The sequence below is a fragment of the Stegostoma tigrinum genome, chromosome 17 (genome assembly GCF_030684315.1).
Source record: "Stegostoma tigrinum isolate sSteTig4 chromosome 17, sSteTig4.hap1, whole genome shotgun sequence".
NCBI classification, from domain to species: domain Eukaryota; kingdom Metazoa; phylum Chordata; class Chondrichthyes; order Orectolobiformes; family Stegostomatidae; genus Stegostoma; species Stegostoma tigrinum.
In genome coordinates, this window is record NC_081370.1 from 405,379 (window position 1) to 420,623 (window position 15,245).

Genomic DNA, 15,245 nt, shown 5'->3' on the forward strand with positions numbered 1-15,245 from the left:
TCAGCAGAAGCTGTTGGAGTTTAGAAGAAGTAGCATCTGTTTCTCCTGATATCTTGGTGACATCTAGAGGCTGGTGTTTCTCTTCCAATGTTGCAGGACAATATGATTTCCCAATTCGCCCTTTTGTGAAGAGGTGTGTTTATGGGATGTTACTGTATTGGGACAGTTAATTAATATGTTACTATATTGGAATGGTTAATTAATAATAGTTATAGCATCTATTATTCTGTTAGGTGTTCCAGTAGAGTTAAGTTATTCTAAGTTCTTCTTTCTTTTGTTGTATTTTTACTATAGAGTTTGAACAAATTGTGTTTTGCTTAACACCAAGTAGATTGACCAATCAAATTGCATCTGGAACACAGCACTTTTCATCTGCCTTTAAAATCAGAAGAAGTTAACGTGTAGGCTACTTTCTTAAAATATTTTTAGGGGAACTGGCCTGGTCTGTAACATCACTGACTACCTTTCTAATTGTCAGGCACTTCAAATATGTCAATGACAGACACAGAGTATAATATTCAGAGGATAATACAAAGGGATCATATCTGACAATGGGATCACAAAATGCAGGCAGAATTTTTAATGTGTTGCATGGGGATAAACCTTGTAATAGTTTCACCACATTACCCCAGATAAAATAGTCTCATTGACTGAATTGTTTTCACTGCCAAACCACTTATGAAATGTAAGGCAACTGAGAAGAATGGGCAAATGTTTATTTGTACCCAGCCGCCTTGGCTCCAGTTTGCTTGCAAACCCCTGGCATGACTGACCTGGTTATTCACTCAGAGAAGTTGCCTCTAGGGCTTCCTGATCTCATGGGCTGAGCACATCTCTTGAACAAGCAGCTGTGTAAATGATGTTTACCGTGTACTTACATTGAGGGTCAGGTTACTTGCCTTTAAAAGGCACAGTAATTTTTCAACAACCCTTGGATTTTAAAGCAGTTCTTTTCCCATTTCAGTCACAATCCAAAAGTAGAGAAAAAAGTAAAATGATGGTGGTCTTCACATTTCCAACAATCTCTATCAGTCAGAACAATTACCTGTCACTCATATCCTTCACTTTGTCCTCACATCCTTCATGTTGCTGTAAGGCTCACACTCCCATCTCATAGTTTGTATGTGATTCCTGCTTTTCTATCAAAGTAGTCACATTACCCAAACAGACTGCACATCACACCTCTCCCTCATGCAATAAGCTGGTGCATAACCAGAAGCAGGGGGAGCTGATAAGCTAGAAAGGGTACTGAAACATTTTACACGGATGTTGCTGTAATTGGAGGTTTTAAGTTACAAAGTACAGGCTGCATAGGCTGGGACATTTTTCCCTGGAGCAGAGGAGGCTGAGAGGTGTCCTTACAGAGATTTATAAAATCATGAAGGGTATAGATAAGATGAATAGCCAAAGTTTTATTCCAACGGTAGAGGAGTCCAAAACTAGAGGACACAGGTTCAGGGTGAGACAGGAAAGATTTAAAAGGGACCTGAGGGGCAACATTTTCACACAGAGTGTGGTGCCAGAAGAAGTGACAAAGGTGGTTATAACATTTGAAAGACATTTGGACAAGTATATGAATATGAACAATTTCGAGGGATAGAGGCTAAGTGCAGACAAATGGGACTAGTTCAGTTTAGGATACGTGGTCTGCATGGTCAAGTTGGACCATGGACTATGATTCTCTGAGAAAGGCTAGCCTGTTAATCCTAACCTTCATTGTGCTTCTCAAACTTCGGACAAGGCATTGCTGGGACTATGGTTAGGTGGCATCCACAGATATTGCACTTGTGACGTCTTATTTTGCTCCTTTTAAAACCACAAGCCTACTCTTGTGACCTTCTCCTTTCAGATATTGAGATAAGATGACAACCTGTGCTGGCACTGAGCATCATGTAGAAGAGCAAGTAGACACTGATGACACTTTCATTCACTCTCTCAGTCTGAGGCACTAGCTCAGACCTTGACACAGTGCATACTTTGGAGAATAGATCCAAAGCAAATGGGATACAGGCTGACAGCCGATGAAGGAGGGAAGCCTAGTAGATGCTCTGGCTGTACAGGAATGGCTGGTGCCTGACATCTCACCTTCACAGGGAAGGGGCCAACATTTGAGTTGAAGCTCAGACAGAGGTGATTTCCAGTTGGATTATTGTCAAATAAGCTCAGGCAACTCTCGTGTAATCTCAGTCTTTCACCTTCATAGCTGCCGATGGCAGAGGGACTTTAGCAAGGCTTTCACAGTCACTCCTAAAAATTGTGATCTGATACATTACCACAATGGTTGAGGCACCAACATTGCGATGCTGGTATCAGTTCAACATTACACCCATCAATACCAGTATGACCAACACCAGAGATGGAATTTGGATCTCCAAGGGCGAATGGAGCACTAAAAGAAATAGTTGTGTCTAATTCAAATATTGTGCAACCTCTCTAAATATTTAACACACATTCTCTCAGTCAGCATCCACCCCACTCTCTGTTCAGTCACCACACACACACAAACACACACACACACACACACAAACACACACACACACACACACACACACACACACAAACACACACACACACACACACACACACACACACACACACACACACACACACACACACACTCTCTCTCTCTGTCTCTCTCTGTCTCTGTCTCTCTCTGTCTCTCACTACTGCTCTCTCTCTTTATTCTGCCAGCCTGTACACTCTCACTCGGTCTCTCTCTATTGTTTTCTCCCTTTATCCTGTCAGCACACACACTCTTTCTTTCCCCCTCTCTCTCACCCACTGTTCCCTCTATCCTTGTCAGTGCTGTTTACCAAGATACCTGATCTGCTCCGTCTGCATGTCTCTATCAGTCTGCTGGACGTTGATTTTGGCATCCACAACTTTAATTGGTTTTCCAAGCAACCACTTTGCCAAAAGATAATTCCAGTTCAAGTGAAACATGAGCCAGACTAACAGCTTTTGCAGCAGCTGTTGAACCATTTTCTTGGCCAATTTGCATGCGATCCCTTCTGTTTCTCGAAGGCACTGATTTCTTCTTAAAATTTGTCCTGAGACCATCGCTCGGGCTTGGGAATCCCAGCCAATCACCAATTTTCACGGGTGAAGATTGGAGTTCTGCTCCATTTGGTGAAAGTGTATCTGAATCGGCAATATCAATGTCCCCTCTCACTGAACTTCAAAACTTAAGCATTATCTGGGCTCAGGTACTTTTGGGTTGGAAGTGGAATCAAGCCATGAGCACTGTTGCCTGTCACTAATGCAATCCAGCCAATGTGAAGTATTTCTACGATATTGTTAACTCAGCAACAAATCACAAGGGCCTCCAAGTTCAAAAGTGTCCTGGGATACAACAGCCGGGAATTAAAGATGAAAACAGGAAGGAGAGCGTGGTCTGCCCTTGCCACATTTCTCCATTTTGCGTTTGGTGTTCTCCCCCTGACCTATCCTGGTGCGTCTTCCTGATATAACCTCAGGGTTAGGAGGTTGAGTGAAGAACATGGCAATGTCTTATTGGAGAGGAGCGGGGAGAGGGGGAGGCAGTGTGAAGATCTGTGAAAGTCAGCAGAGGGGGCAAGACTCTGTGGTGGCCATTACACCCTCCCCCCCCTCAAAATATCAGCTTGTTACACCATGTGGGGGTCCCAACACCTCACTCTGGGAAGCCATAGTATGGAAGCTTTGTAGAAATTGAAAAATAGAAAGATTTCCTAGAATAATATCAGGTATGAGAGGTTAAAGCCATCAGGAAAATAGGTTAGGGATCTTCTTGAAAAAGAGAAGATCGAGTGATCACCTGGTTAAGGTTATGAAAGAATTAGATCGGATCAAAAAAAAGGTAGATGTTTCCTTTCCTTCTTTAATTCTTGGGATGCAAGCATTGTCACTAGGCCAGGAGTGTTTATTACCCATCCTTAGAATTGTAGATACCCCACAGTGTGGAAGCAGGCCATTCAGCTCATTGAGTCCACACCAACCCTCCAAAGAACATCCCACCCAGTCCCAACCTATCCCTGGAATCTGACCTTACCATGGCTAACCCACCAAGCCTACACATCCCTGGGGACAATGGGTAATTTAGCATAACCAATCCATCTGCACATGTTTGGACTGTGGGAGGAAGCTGGAACACACAGAATAAACCCACATAGACACAAGGAGAATGTGCAAACTTCACACAGTCACCCAGTGGTAGAACTGAACCCAGGCCCCTGGCACTATGAAGCGGCAGTGCTATCCACTGAGCCACCGTCCCACCCCTCCTCATTCATAGGAGAAACTGATAGTGAGCTGCCTTCTTGAACTGCTGCAGTTTTAGAGGTATAAGGACACTCATTGAGTCATTTAAAAAGAGACTTGCAGGGTTTTAACCAGGCCACAATGAAGGAATGACAATATACTTCCACGTCGGGACGCTGGGTGATTGTAGGTGGCACCACTCCCATGTATCTGCTGCCCTTGTCCTTCTGCATGTTAGAGATCATGGGTTTGGATGGTCAGTTTCTGAGCGTACCTTGTAAATGGTGCACACTGCTACCACTGAGCTCCAAGGTGAAGGGAATAAATGCTAAAGGTGTTAGATGGGGTATTGATCAATTGGGCTGTTTTGTTCTGATTGGCATCAAGGTTTCTTGAGTGTTGTTAAATCTGTGGCCATCCAGGGAAGTGGAGAGTATCATACGCCTGACTTATGGCTTATAGATAGTGGACTGGCTCCAGTATGTTATTGGTTGGTCCATATGGGTTTCTGTTCAACGGTAACCTCCAGGATGTTGAGACGGGGGGAAATCAGTGATGGTAATGCCTTTAAAAGTCAAAGGGCAATGATTATAATTCTCTCATTTTGTAGATGGTCATTGTCAGGTACTTGTGTGGAATAAATTTTATTTGCCAGTTGCCAGTCCAAAACTAGATCTTGCCCAGCTCTTGTTGCATTTGAATGTGGACTGCTTCAGTATCTGAGGAGTCATGAATGATGCTGAACATTATGCAATCATCGGTGTACTTTCCCACTTCTGACCTTATGATGGAGGGCAGGTCATTGATGGAGCAGCTGAAGATGGTTGGACCCAGGACAGTGCCCTGAGGTACTCCTGCAGAGATGTCCTGGAGCTGGGATGACTGACCTCCAACAGCCACAACCAGCTTCCTACGTGCTGATCAAGCTTACAGCCAGGAGACCACTAATTGTTCAGGCTGGCTTTGTCACACCCATTGTGGACAAGATATACCTGTGCCTTAGTCAGTGATGGTTTCATGTGTGTCTTTTACATTGGACTGATTTACTGATAGTGAGGCGCAATGCAACATCCTCTCTTTTTCAAAAGCTAGAATCTTGCAGCAAACGTTTATACGCAGCTGTACATAAGTACATGCGGTCAACAGGTAAAAGAGTTTACAAATCAACATTCAAAGATCAATGTAACACTTAGGAGATTTGATAACTTGCTCTGATCTACTGATTATCTATCTGTCTGGACACAGTCTCTGTTACGTGTTTGACAACTTGATTGCCCCGGTGCAGGTTATTGTCATTTAACATCACTGCACAATCATCATCAAAAGATTGTTCTTCTTCACTCGGTTCATGCATGATTGATGTACTCTGCAATGGTCTGCTCTGGTTTCTTTTCCACTGCAATGTGTCACCATGAGCCGTAATGACATTGTATGGTCTGAGCTGGGTTGCATACGTTAGAAAATTGTGCTGATATCCAAATATTTGTATTTCTAACTCCCATTCTGCCCAGTGTGCGGTGTTGGCAGTTCTCTACCTGCCCACTCATTGTGTATCTTTTTCATACTTCTCTAAATACGAAACAAAATCAGAACAGTTAGGCAATTGTTGTTAGAGATTGTTCTCCATTAGTGTTTCATGAAAATGTCTCAATGCAATGTGAAAATCCTACTTTTTTACATGAATCTTCATCACCATTGATTCAATAGTACGTACTACACTTTCGGCTAGACTGCTTGAATGTGGATAGCGAAGTGATGACGTGACAAGGTCCATTCTTCACATGGTCCGATCTAGCTTTTTTTCCATTTCAATGTAACACCATGATCTTTAATGAGATTGTATGCTCTGAGTTAGCTGCATACGTTAGAAAACATAGAAGCTGTTTTCCAGTGAACTGTAGTCCATTATCAGATAATATCTGATTCAGGATACCAAATAAGCTAAAAACAGTGCTCACTGTGTCAGCGATGGTCACACTCTTTGTGTTGCTAAGTTATCGAACAATAGAACATGTAAAGAAATAATCTGACAAGGATGTAATCTTCTCTGTGTGCCATGAATAGTTATGTTGAGGTTGTACAGGACATTGGTGAGGACTGTTCTGGAATACTGTGTCCAGTTTATTGCCCAGTTATAAGAATTAAGCTGTAGAGGGTTCAGAAGAGATTTACCAGGACGTTGCTGGGTATGGAATTTTTGAGTTATAAAGAAAGGCTAGATAGGCTGGGACTTTTTCCACTGGACTACAGGAAGTTGAGAGGTGACCTTATAAGAGTTTATAAAATCATGTGGTGTATAGATAGGGTTAATGATTGATGTCTCTTCCCTGTGATGGGGCATTTCAAGACAAGGAGGCACATTTTTAAGGTGAGAGGAAAGAGATCTAAAAAAAAGACATGAGGGGCAAATATTTTACACAGAGGGTAGTTTGTGTGTGGAATGAACTTCCTGAGGAAGTGGTTGATCATAGAATCCTTACAGTGTGGGAATAGGCCCCTCAGCCCAACAATTCTGCACTGAACCTCAGAGCATCCCACCCAGACCCATTTCCCTATAACCTAATCTACATCTCCCTGAACACTATGGGCAATTTAGCATGGCCAATCCATTTAACCTGCATGTCTTTGGACTGTGGGAGGAAACCGGAGCACCCAGAGGAAACCCATGCAGACACGGGGAGAATGAGCCAACTCCACACAGACAGTTGTCTGATGTTGGAATCAAACCCACGTCCCTGTGCAGTGAGGTAGCAGTGCTAACCCATATGCCACCGTGCTGCCCTTAGATGGGCACAATTACAATATTTAAAAGACATTTGGATAAGTACATGAATAGGAAAGGTTTGGAGGGATATGGGCCAGGAGCAGGCAGGTGGGACTAGTTTAGTTTGGGATTGTGTTCGGCATGGACTGGTTGGATCAGAGGGTCTGTTTCCATGCTGTATGACTCTATGATTCTACGTTGCTCAAGGGCTGGATGGAACATTGTGTGGATGTAGACTCTCTCTCTGCTGTTGCAATTGATATGTCTGGCATCTCTCCTATTCATCTGTGAGTTGTTCAATTTCCTGATCCATCCCTGGTCAGTTCACAGACTCACTTGCTAACTGTTTTATGAATGCAGTATACATGCCCCTGATGCAGCATAGGCATCTGGTGACACTTCTAGCATCAACACTTGTTTGCCATTGAAAAAAAACCTTGTCATGATATACCAATTTCACCTCTGTGTGACCCAAATGAACAAACCCTCTCAGGCAGTCCTCTAAACCTGTCCATCGATCCCTGTAAAATGGTCTTCAGCAATTCTTGGAGGTGCTAATTTTCAGCAGTTGCTGATTTCAACTGCTCGCTACAGTCCTGGCCAAACTGATGAACTTTGAGAATGCCTTCAATTTCATCATCTGGGGCATTAATGTGTAGATCAAGAGGAACATCTGTGACTTTGAATGGGCCATGTAATTTGCTCGGCTTGGTCAGACCTAGCCGTCCTGGTCCCTGCTTCTATATCAAAGCCATAGCCTCACAGTTTGACAAGTTGAATGCAAAAAGTGGATACATCACAGAAAGCGTGTTTCTGGCAAGATTAAAGACCAATTTCTTTTATTTCAAAAACCCTGCCATCTGCACAAACTAACTGTGCCATTATTAAGTGTGAAACACTAGCTCAAATATTCAACATTATGCGGTCTGACGCCTACTCATTTTGCAAGAAATTCGCTGTTGAAGCAGATCACATGTCACTGAAATTGTCTGCTGCAAACCATGAGCAAATATACTGCCATGCCCCCTCACTGCATCACAAAACCAGCCCAGCTCGTCCCCTCCCCCCACTGCATCCCAAAACCAGCCCAGCCTGTCCCCGCGTCCCTAACCTGTTCTTCCTCTCACCTATCCCTTCCTCACACCTCAAACCGCACCTCCATTTCCTACCTACCAAACTCATCCCGCCTCCTTGACCTGTCCCATCTTCCCGGGACTGACCTGTCCCCTCCCTACCTCCCCACCTATACTCTCCTCTCCACCTATCTTCTTTTCTCTCCATCTTTGGTCCGCCTCCCCCTCCCTCCCTATTTATTCCAGTTCCCTCTCCCCATCCCCCTCTCTGATGAAGGGTCGAGGCTCGAAATGTCAGCTTTTGTGCTCCTGAGACGCTGCTTGGCCTGCTGTGTTCATCCAGCTCCACACTTTGTTATCTTATACTGCCATGTTAGAAGGGTCAGAATAGACTTGATGGAACAAAGGTCTTCTTCTGTGCTAGATGGCTCCATGACTCCCATATGATAACTGTACGCATCACCAAAAACAGTAAGTTTCAAGTTTCTGGCATCTTGCAACAATGGAAATTTCAAGACACAAAGCTCCATTTTTAACATTTTCAATGTTTTCCTTGTTCCAATAGTATCTTGCACCTTGCAATTTTTAAAAACTTGTACTCAACTCCAATATTTCAAATCTGGCACCTGGCCTCATTTGGCTAGCCACCCAATTGGACACAACAATCCCTCCATCTCCGTTCTGGAAGCTGCTGCACCTTTTAATGAGGCCTTACTTTGGCTAATAGCAATAAGGTGAACATTTTCCAAGTAAATTTGCTGATGCAAAATGACATGCAATCTGTTTTGCCTGGTTCCCCATCCAACTTACTTAAAAGCCTCAGAAACCTGACTTTCACTTTTCGGTTGTGCATTAATCTTAATTTTGACATTGTTTCCAAATTCACCCCTCCTGCACCACACAAAAAAATAAATCCACTATGCGCACCATAAAGATGCCTGGAAGCTGCGCTTGTGATGCTAAGTCGAGCATGGCAAGAATCTGCTTTTAACTGAAGACAGTTCAATTTTAATAAAAGAGATTTGACTGAGAAATAGCAAACTCTCAAGGCATCATTTGGGCTATAGACACATTTATTTAACTTCTAGGATGGGTAGTGGCAGATCCAATGACATTAGGGTGGCTAAATCATTGGGTTCTATAATTGGGGTGGTGTGTGGGGAGTCAGGTAGTGTGTTATTTGTTACCCAGGAATTAGAGTAGAACTTTTTGTATCTCTTAACTTTTCATGGGTAACTGTTAAGCATAGTGACTAATAATAAAAATAAGGACTCTCTGAATGGTCTCACTTTATGATGCAAGCGAATTCCCAGTTGAAAGTTTCAAGTTCCTGGCCAATTCCCACGAGTCTGCTGTATCAGGGATTCCACGTTGTCCTGATACACAACTGCAGTTTATTTCGAGATAATGGGAACTGCAGATGCTGGAGAATCCGAGATAACAAAGTGTGGAGCTGGATGAACACAGCAAGTCAAACAGCATCTTAGGAGCACGAAAGCTGACGTTTCGGGCCTAGACCCTTCACCAGAAAAGGGGGATGGGGAGAGGATTCTGAAATAAATAGGGGGAGAGGGGGAGGCGGACTGAAGATGGATAGAGGAGAAGATGGGTGGAACATTTCCTACCTACTAACCTCATCCCGCCCCCTTGACTTGTCCGTCCTCCCCGGACTGACCTATCCCCTCCCCACCTCCCCACCATACTCTCTTCTTCACTTATCTTCTCCTGTATCCATCTTCGGTCCGCCTCCCCGTCTCTCCCTATTTATATCAGACTCCTCTCCCTATCCCCCTTTTCTGATACAGTTTATTTAGTTGGTTGAATGGAATAAACTGTGTCCTGTTTAAGGCAAGGGCGTCTTCTCGTGGGATTAACTTGAGCTTTCCCCCATCACGTCAGAGACAGCAGCTTAGCAGTTATCAGTGATAAGGGGAACTGCAGATGCTGGAGAATCCGAGATAATAAAATGTGAGGCTGGATGAACACAGCAGGCCAAGCAGCATCTCAGGAGCACAAAAGCTGACGTTTCGGGCCGAGACCCTTCATCAGAGAGGGGGATGGGGTGAGGGTTGTGGAATAAATAGGGAGAGAGGGGGAGGCGGACCGAAGATGGAGAGAAAAGAAGATAACTGGAGAGGAGAGTATAGGTGGGGAGGTAGGGAGGGGATAGGCCAGTCCAGGGAAGACGGACAAGTCAAGGAGGTGGGATGAGGTTAGTAGGTAGGAGATGGAGGTGCGGCTTGGGGTGGGAGACTCTCAGTCTCCATCTCACACAATCAGCTTGTAACTGATGTCGATTTCAAGCCCACCGACTCCCACAGCTACCTAGAATACACCTCCTCCCACCAACCCTCCTGCAAAAATTCAATCCCCTATTCCCAATTCCTCCACCTCCGCCGCATCTGCTCCCACGATGAGGCATTCCACTCCTGCACATCCCAGATGTCCAAGTTCTTCAAGGACCGCAACTTTCGCCCGACAGTGGTCGAGAACGCCCTTGACCGCGTCTCCCGCATTTCCCGCAACACATCCCTCACACCCCGCCCCGCCACAACCGCCCAAAGAGGATCCCCCTCGTTCTCACGCACCACCCTACCAACCTCCGGATACAACGCATCATCCTCCGACACTTCCGCCATCTACAATCCGACCCAACCACCCAAGACATTTTTCCATCCCCACCCCTGTCTGCTTTCCGGAGAGACCACTCTCTCTGTGACTCCCTTGTTCGGTCCACACTGCCCCCCAACCCCACCACACCCGGCCCCTTCCCCTGCAACCGCAGGAAAAGCTACACTTGCCCCCACACCTCCTCCCTCACCCCTATCCCAGGCTCCAAGATGACTTTCCATATTAAGCAGAGGTTCACCTGCACATCTGCCAATGTGGTATACTGTATCCATTGTACCTGGTGTGGCTTCCTCTACATTGGGGAATCCAAGCGGAGGCTTGGGGACCGCTTTGCAGAACACCTCCGCTCGGTTCGCAATAAACAACTGCACCTCCCAGTCGCAAACCATTTCCACTCCCCCTCCCATTCTTTAGATGACATGTCCCTCATGGGCCTCATGCAGTGCCACAATGATGCCACCCGAAGGTTGCAGGAACAGCAACTCATATTCCGCTTGGGAACCCTGCAGCCCAATGGTATCAATGTGGACTTCACCAGCTTCAAAATCTTCCCTTCCCCCACCGCATCCCAAAACCAGCCCAGTTCGTCCCCTCCCCCCACTGCACCACACAACCAGCCCAGCTCTTCCCCTCCACCCACTGCATCCCAAAACCAGTCCAACCTGTCTCTGCCTCCCTAACCTGTTCTTCCTCTCACCCATCCCTTCCTCCCACCCCAAGCTGCACCTCCATCTCCTACCTACTAACCTCATCCCACCTCCTTGACCTGTCTGTCTTCCCTGGACTGACCTATCCCCTCCCTACCTCCCCACCTATTCTCTCCTCTCCACCTATCTTCTTTTATCTCCATCTTCGGTCCGCCTCCCACTCTCTCCCTATTTATTCCAGAACCCTCACCCCATCCCCCTCTCTGATGAAGGGTCTAGGCCCGAAACGTCAGCTTTTGTGCTCCTGAGATGCTGCTTGGCCTGCTGTGTTCATCCAGCCTCACATTTTATTAGCTTAGCAGTTATCACTGCTGCCTTACAGTACCTAGGGATCCAGGTTCAATCCCAGCCTTGGGGGGGTGGTCTGTAGGGAGTTTGTACATTCTCCCTGTGTCTGTGTAGGTTTCCTCCAACAGTCCAAACATGTATATGATAGCTGGACTGGCCCAGCTAAATTGCCCGTAGTGTTTGGGGATGTACAGGCTAGGTGGGTTAGCCATGGGAAATGTAAGGGTGTGTTTTTTGGGTGGGATGCCCTTCAGAGTGTTGGTGTGGGCTGAATGGTATGCTTCCACAGCGTAGGGATCTTACGCAGGAAAATGTAAATTCTCCATTTCATGTGTGAATCTTCCATTGTATTTAGGTTACCCAGCACTGTACATAGCAAGGAAGCATGCCTTCAGACAAAAAGGAGGAGCAATGAGAAGAATAGGGAAAAAAATTAGCATATTAAGATCTTGGTCATTTGCAAATTACCATATCATGAGCACAGAAAAGCTTTCATGCTTTGCTGCGCTTTCATGTGGATATTTTCCTTTAAACGTAAATTGAAATGAAATAAAGGGATCAGTTGGCAGCATGGTGTTTCTACAGCAACCTGTGAGGCTGTTATTTGCGTTGCTAGAATCAGGACTTGAGGCGTATCTAATAGAGATAGGGCATTGTAAAAGTACACAGTGCATTTATTTCCAGTTCACTTTGAGCAGCAATTTGAAACAAAATTAGAATCTGCAGCATTTTTCATACCAGGGTGGACAACGGGGTCCAGAAGGACCTGTAAGGGCTGTGTGATCTGGCATTAATGTGCTAATGTGGTCCATATGAGTCAGAGCAGGTGCCCTTATCAAACCAGTGTTCAGTGAAGTGAGTGATTGAACAGCACAGCTTCCTATCATTTGATTTACTGCTTCATTGCTATCTATTCATCCATCTATCCCTTTATAAATGCCCATGTCCTTAATTAGTCATCTCTCTCCTTTACCTGTTCCTTTCCAAAGAGACTGGACAGAAACAGGCTGTAACATTTCTACTTTGTATAACAGTGCCTTTTGAGCCTCTGCACATTTCAAATAACTGGCTTTTTGAGGATCAGTTGTCTTTGCTGACACTGACTGAAGGAGATCATGTCTGTGTGCCAGACTTTAAAATGGACTAAGGAAGAGAGATATAGGCTGTCAATTTACAATTGCCTGTTTAACTCAAGGCAAACCACTAAATCAAAACCTATCACCGTGTGTTTCTGGTAAGATTTAGAATGATTTCATTTTGGAATCTAGAATACAATCCTGTTCAATTCAGATTCAATCCCCCTGCGTTTCAGGTACTTGTTTGGGATTTTCACACCTTTACAAGTGTAACGTCTGAATCACCTGCTTGCAAACCCCCTTCTGTTACCCATCCAGGTCAGCGTTCAAACACAAACTTTCTCCAATGTCTCAACCTTTGCAGCTTGTGTTAGAGTATTGTAGAAGTCACTCTTCTGGCCTGGTCTATGGGCATCACAGACTAACATCCACCAACATTTTTTTAATGTAACTGGTTAGCAGTGTAAGAATCTGTTTTTCAGATGTTGACTGAGGGATAAATATTGGCTAAGCCACCAGGGTTAACAATCCAGCTCTTGTTCAAACTAGTATCATATAATATTTTGAACCCACCATGAACAAGTTGGGGACCGAATATACTATAACATCTGAAAGATGGTATCTCCACCAGAAGATCAGCCTTGATTTGTATCTGCTCAGTGTCTGGAATAGGACTTGAACAGAGGACCTTATGGTTCAGAGATGAGAATGAACTCAGATAAATGAGCTGAGTTAGATGGCTCTCTCCTCCTGCTGTGAAGAAAGGCACCAGCTTTGGTTTAGAGTGAAAGCAAGAACTTGCACATTGAGAGATCTGATTTTGTTTATCTACAATTAATTGGAACCCTATTGAGAGACAGAGTCAGTTAGAGAACCACCAGTTCACATGTGAGCCTGGTTTTCAACCCAGTCTAACAGTCACTAGTAGAGTGCTGTCCAACTGGTTAGCTACCCAGTGAAAGGATGAGATCCACATCATTTAGTCTCTTAATTGTTCTATCATTTCACGAGATTCTTGTTGATCTGTTGACCTTATTCCACCTACCTGCCTCTTTCCTGTGACTCTTAACACGTTTTGTTAGCAGAAGCTTTTAAATTAACTATTAACCAATTGATATTAGCATATTTTTACCGACGCTTGTTGGAAAAATTGAAGAACAACGGTCTTCCACACTGGCACCTAGCCTCCAATCTGTATCGGGCTTTGGCTCCTGACCATGCTCTTTTTTACATCGAGGTTCATGAGGCTGGGAGATTGCTCTGGATTCACCTTGAGACTAGGAGTCCATGCTAAGCTTAACACCAGAAACTTTTCACTCCAAATTTTAGACTACACTTCCTACAACTAGACTTCCCGGCCAGCAGAAATAGTTTTTCCCTTTCGAGCTGATCATCTTCCTTCAATATTTTTTGAAACCTTGAAGCAAATCACCCCTAAGCCTTCCACATTCCAAGAAATGTGTGTGCAATCTCTCTGTGTAACTTAACCCTTGGAGTTTAGATATCGTTTTAATTTCTAACCTCCCTATCCCATATTTTCCATCATTTCTGCCCTCTGATACCACCACAAAATGCATCTTCTCTTCCGGAGATGGTAAGAACCACAGATGCTGGAGTCAGAGATAACACAGTGTGGAGCTGGAGGAACACAGCAGGTCAGAGGAACAGGAAATACTTTTTCTGAAGAAGGGTCCCGACCTGAGACATCAACTTTTCATCAGTATACTCCTTCACCTTACTGTCATGTTGACTCCTGTATACCTGGTCAATTTTAGACCCTAAACACTGAAACCAATCTGGTTCCCTTCTCTTTGCTTGTTTACTCAAAGAACATACTTTATTTTTGTTTGTTTTTGTGCCTGCCCCATCTGGAAGATTAATTCTCCTGCCATACAATTATTTGTCACCCAGACAATTACAGACCTTCCGTTATCGTTCTCCGGCCCAACTCTTGCTCAACTTTTGGCATATTCCCAACTTTTTCCCAGTTTCGTTGACCTGAAACATTGACTCTTTTTACTCCTTCTGCAGATGGATATTTGCTGCTTTTTTTGACATGGATTTCAGACCTCCAGCATCCACACTGGTCTGCACTTGACTCATTCAGGTCAACGTGGTAAACTGGGAATCCAGGTTGGGTAAATTCAAAAATTCTGAATCAATGCCATACCGGCCTCGAAACCTTAACTCCGTTTCTCTCTCCACAGATGTTGCCGGATCATGTTGGTGTTCAGATGTCCAGCACTCTTGCGAAGAGCACTTCTGATCAGCGGATTAACAAAATTTCGATTTCAATCTCCATTTTCACGGGAAGCTGGATTGTGAGATTTCGTTTTGATTTGCATTTCTTGGCAAAATGCTGACAAAAATAGACCACAGCGTGCATGTGACTTGACTATTGTCTCTCCCTTGCCTAGTTGTCATTGATTTTTAGTTAACATTTGTGAAGTCAGTGTAGCCCCATGAA